This window comes from Mus caroli, unplaced genomic scaffold (genome assembly GCF_978045245.1).
Source record: "Mus caroli unplaced genomic scaffold, Mus_caroli_1 scaffold_4, whole genome shotgun sequence".
Classification (NCBI taxonomy): Eukaryota; Metazoa; Chordata; class Mammalia; order Rodentia; family Muridae; genus Mus; species Mus caroli.
The window spans coordinates 7,408,004-7,414,003 of record NW_028227259.1 but is presented as its reverse complement, the minus strand read 5'-3'; positions in this window follow the sequence as shown (position 1 = coordinate 7,414,003).

Genomic DNA, 6,000 nt, shown 5'->3' with positions numbered 1-6,000 from the left:
TGATCCTGTCACACCTAGAAAGACTGATGAGTGCCATTTTTTTTCCTAATGTTCTTTGATTATTGGTTTTTTTTATTGGCTATTTTTTGTTATGGATTCTTCTCTCCTTCATTTTTAATTTCATTGCTGCTGCCCCTGCTTACAATCAGAATTGTCAAGTCCCAACTGTTCCATTTATCTTGGGGAGTGTTTACAAGTCACTACTCACTTCATTGAGTGGTGACTTAAACCCCGGCCTCCAAAGCACAGCTCACCATTCAGTACGCTGCTGTTGAAGACTCACTAATTAATCAGTACACTTTCAGATGTATGAATTTATGAGCTTTTTAAAAATCCATATGGTTTTATCCTAATATACATAGCTAACAATTCTACTCATTATATCCATGAATCTACTGGGATATGACATTCTGGAACTAATTTCCATGTCTTGCAGTGTTCTTAGGAAGTCCATTACGCTTTCTCAGCATTACAGATCACAGGTCTTTACAAGGAGTATGTTACACTGAATGCGGCTTCTTCCAATCTCTGCAAGTATCTAAAAATGAGATTCCCATGACAACTGAACCCCATGGAGTCTCCACCTGTTGCCCTTGCCTTACCGAGACTGAATCTTGGTTGAGAGTCACTGCAGGCCTCCAGGCTTCAGTTGCAACCCCTTGCCTTAGCCAAGAGCAAGTCCAGGCAAAGGAAAGGCACAGGACTGGTTTAAACAGGTCAGTGGTCAGTACTTCCCACATGCTTTCCTGTTTTTTTTTTTTTTTTTTGTTTTTCGAGACAGGGTTTCTCTGTGTAGCCCTGGCTGTCCTGGCACTCACTTTGTAGACCAGGCTGGCCTCGAACTCAGAAATCCGCCTGCCTCTGCCTCCCGAGTACTGGGATTAAAGGCGTGCGCCACCACGCCTGGCTGCTTTCCTGTTTTTATTTTATATATTTTTTTAAATAAAGTTTTTTGTTGTTGTTTTGAACCCTGAGCGAGTGGCACCCATTGACTCAGGGGCTGGTTCAATAGCAAGTCAACCACAGAACCACTGCTACAGTTAAGGCTTTGTGAGCCCAGAGTAGAGTACATTATTGTAAAATGTATAGCTCAACTTCAGTGGCACCATTGTAATCACCACTTATCTCAAGATAACGGATAACTGTGCCACTCCAGAAAGCTGCTGTGTCCCCTTCCAGTCAATACCACCACCACCACCACCTAGAGGATGACCACAGAATAAACTTCCCAGTTTCTGATTCGTTTATCTCTACATAATGTCTAGAGGTTTACTTTTGTTATATAACTGTCTTATAAGAACATAAGGTTTTAAAATTTATTCTATGGATATTTGATTGTTTTCAGTTTTGAATATGACGAATGGAGCTGCAATAGACAATCTTTCTGTGTAAGTGTTGAGGGAAGTGTGCAGGTAAGCATGCATGTGTGGGCATGTGTGGAGGTAAGATGTTGCCAAAGCTTCCCACCTTACCAGTCCAATCTCTTCCACACAACCTGAAGCACGTGCTCTACTAAGCATGATTCAAAGGAGCAACAATCACCACACAGAAACATCTGGGTAAGAAAAGAGTTTGACATTAAAAAAATATTCCATGCTAAATCTGCTTAGAGGGAAACATTATTTAATGGTAAAATTCAACATGTTTACACTTTCAGAATGGGGAGAATGTAAATACTTAGAAGGAAAGAGCACTTGGCATTGAATTAGCACATTCAATCTGTGAACTCAGTACTCAGAAGCCATTCACTTGGGCTGGGCTTGGTGCACACTGACCCATCTGAGAACATGATCCACCCGTTTATTCACGGCCACTTTCCCTTTTCTCAGTCCCACAAGGACTATCTGAAATTATAGTATTAGTATTTAATAACTCAATACTTGAACCCCTTATATTTAAAATTAGAATTGTAGATGAGCCCCACCTTCCCATGGAAAAGAATAACCACAGAATATCTTTTCTGCATCAACCTGCACCACCCTCCATCCTTTCCAGCCATTAAGGTACATTTTCCTTACATATTTACATCTAAGCAATGGTAACCCCATAGGTTTATTTCTCCTCTTTGCCTTTCTTCTGAACTTCAAATTTGTTTTGAGTCTCCATTTAGATACTCTGTTAAATCTGTGTGCCATTATAACAAAACACTCAATAGTTACAAATAAATGTATGTCTCCCTATTTGTGGGGCTGAGAAGTCCAATACCCCAGCAGATGTGGTCTTTGGTGAGGGTTGCTCTCTACTTCCAAGATAGTGTATTATGCTGCACCCTCCAAAACAAAGTACTTTTACAATGTCTATACTAGAAGTGACAGAGGTTAAAAGAGATGATGCTATGTCCTCACGAGGTTCAAGGGACAGGAAGTCAAAATGGAGTGGGGAGCTTCCTACTTCATTGTAAGGTCGCTAACCCATTCATGAGAACAGAAACCGAACTCTGCATCAGCATGCAGTTAAGTGAATAGATATAATGTACTTTTGGATATTCTACCAAATCCCTACTTCTTGATGGCTCATGAATGCACACCACTGCTGGAAAATCGGTACTGTATTCAGAGCAGTTAATAGCCCACGTGAAGTGTTGCTATTTTAAGAGGAAAGATGTCTTTACGCCTTTCTTATCACATTGGTGATGAGTTTCAACAGGTGAATTTTGGAGGAATTAACCATAGTTGATTTTTCCCTGTCCATATTTAACTCTTCGTTAACCAGTCTTTCTCATCTCAGCTAGGGTCAACTGTCTTTCTAGATAACAAAGCTAAAAACTTAAAGTTACCAATTACCCTTTCCTTCACAATTAACATCCAGTTCTTTAACAAGTTCCATTGAAATTTCTTTCAAATTATGTCCAGAATCGAATACCTCATCACAACCACTGCTGATACTTTTATCTTAGCCACTATTATTTCTCTGGCTTTCCAGCTTCACTCTCGAAAGCATGCAATGATGCTTTGCAAAACCTAAGCGTGATGTATGACTCCTCTGCTCAAGCGCTCTACCTTCAACTCACACAGCTGGATCCATACATAATGTCCCACCACCTCACTCAGAACCTGGCTTCTCTGACATGCATTCCCTTTGCTTTCCCTGGAATATCCACATTGATCTTTTTGCATCCCCTCTCTTAGGGAAGGCGGGGGGACCACCTGGTGATTGGAATCTGCTGCTTCCATCAATTGCAATATTGAGATGACATACTATTTTATGCTTTTCTATTTTAGCATAGTATGTTCTAGACTTAGCATGTCTACACATTCTTTTATAACCCTTTCATCATGAAGTCATTCTATTTGCTTTCCTTCTATGCAAGGGTAGTCTAGTTACTGCTCATCTGAAAGTGCTGCATGCTCCCAAAGCCCGGCTTCTGTGCTATCATGCTGGCTCTCCCAGGTCATCACCCAGTCATAAGAAAGATGAATAAGCACAGGGAACAGCCATGTGATCTAAGACTCTCCATGGAACTGGGTTTATTTTTCCCTTTTGGGGCCATAAGTAAGTAAACAGAGCTTACTAGTTTCTTATCATTACTTCATGAGCTGAAGGGAGTAGGGAGAGAAATAAATAGTGCAGAATTATTATTTCAAAAAGTATAGGTAATTTGCGGTTCTTGAAGAACAGTCAGCTTCGTGGCTACCTTCTATATGGTTTTCTCTAATCATGACATGGATATCGCTTCGAAGACTAACATATCTAAATCATGAAATAACTGCATCTATCTTGGCGGTTTTCTTTCTAATGTAGATCCAAGTAATCACTTCTCACAAGATTCTCAATGGCAACATGTCCAAAACTGAGCCCATAACCTCTACTCCACAGGCTCAGTGGTCCCCAGGAGGCTGTGTTTCAAAGGCTGGTTCTACCAACATTACCAGCGCCTGCTACCTACAGATCTGCTTCCATTGCTTACGGTGGTACCCTTGCATGTAAAACATGGTGTGGCATGTAGCTGGTATTTAGTTTTTATGCATACACGCCACATTATGGAAACTGCCATATCAACTTTTTGAAAGTGCAATGAAAGGTTACTGTCTCCCAAACCCTAGCAGGTCTTTAAAGCCCAGGCTCTCCCTGCCATCCCAAAGCAACTGCTATTTACTCAAACAGTTGGAATGCTGTTGAAAAGTCCCGTCATTACTGTGCATCAACATGCAGTTAAATGAATGAATTGATTATAATTTTCCCTGCTCTACCAAATCCCTACTTCTCACACTGTGCTTCATGAATGCACACCACTGCTGGAAAATGAGCACTAACTGTGTATTCAGGGCAGCTAATGGCAAATTTGAACAAAGTGTTGCTGTCTTGATAGGAAAGATTTCTTTGAGCTCTACTAAGCATTTTTGAAAGCAAATTGTGTCAGCAGACTGTCTGAAATTACATGCAAAATTATCAACACTATTCACACATGATAGGCAACCATATGTAAAGATGAAACTTTCAAGATGCAGGAGATGGAGCTGAATTATCAGCCTCTGTCTAATTGCCTCCAACCCAACATTCTGTTCATGGGTAAGGTGTGAACTACAAACAATTATGGTACATGACAGTGAGAGGCTTCATGTAGCAGTGCAGAAAGTGTCGCAGACCGCACACACAGCCTTTCTGTAGTCTACTATGTTGAAACCTTGCTGGGTGTATGATGTGGTAAAGATGGATTGTTCCTGGGTCTGGTACATTGCTTTTTCTCTGGATGGCATGAACCGAATGGTGCTTGCTGACCAGATTCTTCTGTTAGTTTCTCACTCACTAGAGAATATTAATTACCCCATGAGCAGTCTATCTGTTGGCTATACAGTCATTACACTTGAAGGCAAACAAGCAGTCCTAGGTTACCTGCTTCCTGATTTGACCTCTCAGCGAAAGCTTTCACATTCTTACTGGATCCTGAAAAGCAAGGAATGAAGTCGACACATGAAGTAGGTAACTCTTCAGGTCTAAAAATAAAGACACATGTTACTATAACCATGAGCAACTCCAACTTTTTAAGAAATAATTTCTTGAGGTACAGGACTCCTTTGTATGAGGACAGGTAACACTAAGGGGAGAAAGGGGAGACCAGAAAAAGCATTATGAATTAAAAAAACAAATTACCCTCCCAAAACCCATCAACTAAGGAACCCCCCTCCCCACCCTCCATAAATACCACTGATTTTGTTTTATATTGTTCTTTTAACTGCTGGGCTGGAGCCTGCCCTTAAGTGTGTTTTGTATACCCAACAAGATTTCATTGGAGAAAAATAATTTTTCTTTTGTGAGTGACTATTAATTGGAGATAGTCTCTGGGCTAGGTATGGGGGCTTGTGTCTGCTTCCCCTCACAGTGCTGGAACCCCATCTGTTAAGGCTACATGCATGCTGCCACAGTCTCTGTGACTGCATATATACATCAATCCTGTTGTATCTAGAAGGCCTTGTTTCCTTGGTGTCTTCCATCCCCATTGGCTTTTACAATCTTCCCATCTCTTCTACCGAGTTCCCTAAGCCCTGAAGAGAGGATTTGATGAAGACAACAATTTAGGACCAAGTGTTTGAAGGTCTCTTATTTTCTGCTTTGGCTGTGTTTCTTCTCATCTATTGCAGGGGGAAGGAAGCTTCTCTAATCATAGGTGAGCAAGCCACTGACCTGATTATGGCAGGATGTCTTTAAAACTCATTGCTACATTCCTTTAACAGAACAATAGTATTTGGTTTTCCCCTACGCCCATGGCCTATCTGTTTTACACAAGCAGTGTCAGGCAATGTGTTCCATCTCATGGTCAATTAAATGCAGTCAGAGTGGTCACTCCCATAAGCTTTGTGACACTATTGTACCAGTGTATACTGAAGGCAGGACACCACTGTAGACAAAGGGTTTGTAGCTGGGTTAGTGTTTACATTTTTCCTCTGGTAGCATGCAAGATACCCTCTAATACCATGAATACTAGTCAGTAGGAGAGAAGGGCCTTAGGTAGACAACAGCTATACTTCTCTGTTAGGAAGTTCAGGAATACAACCTTACCAT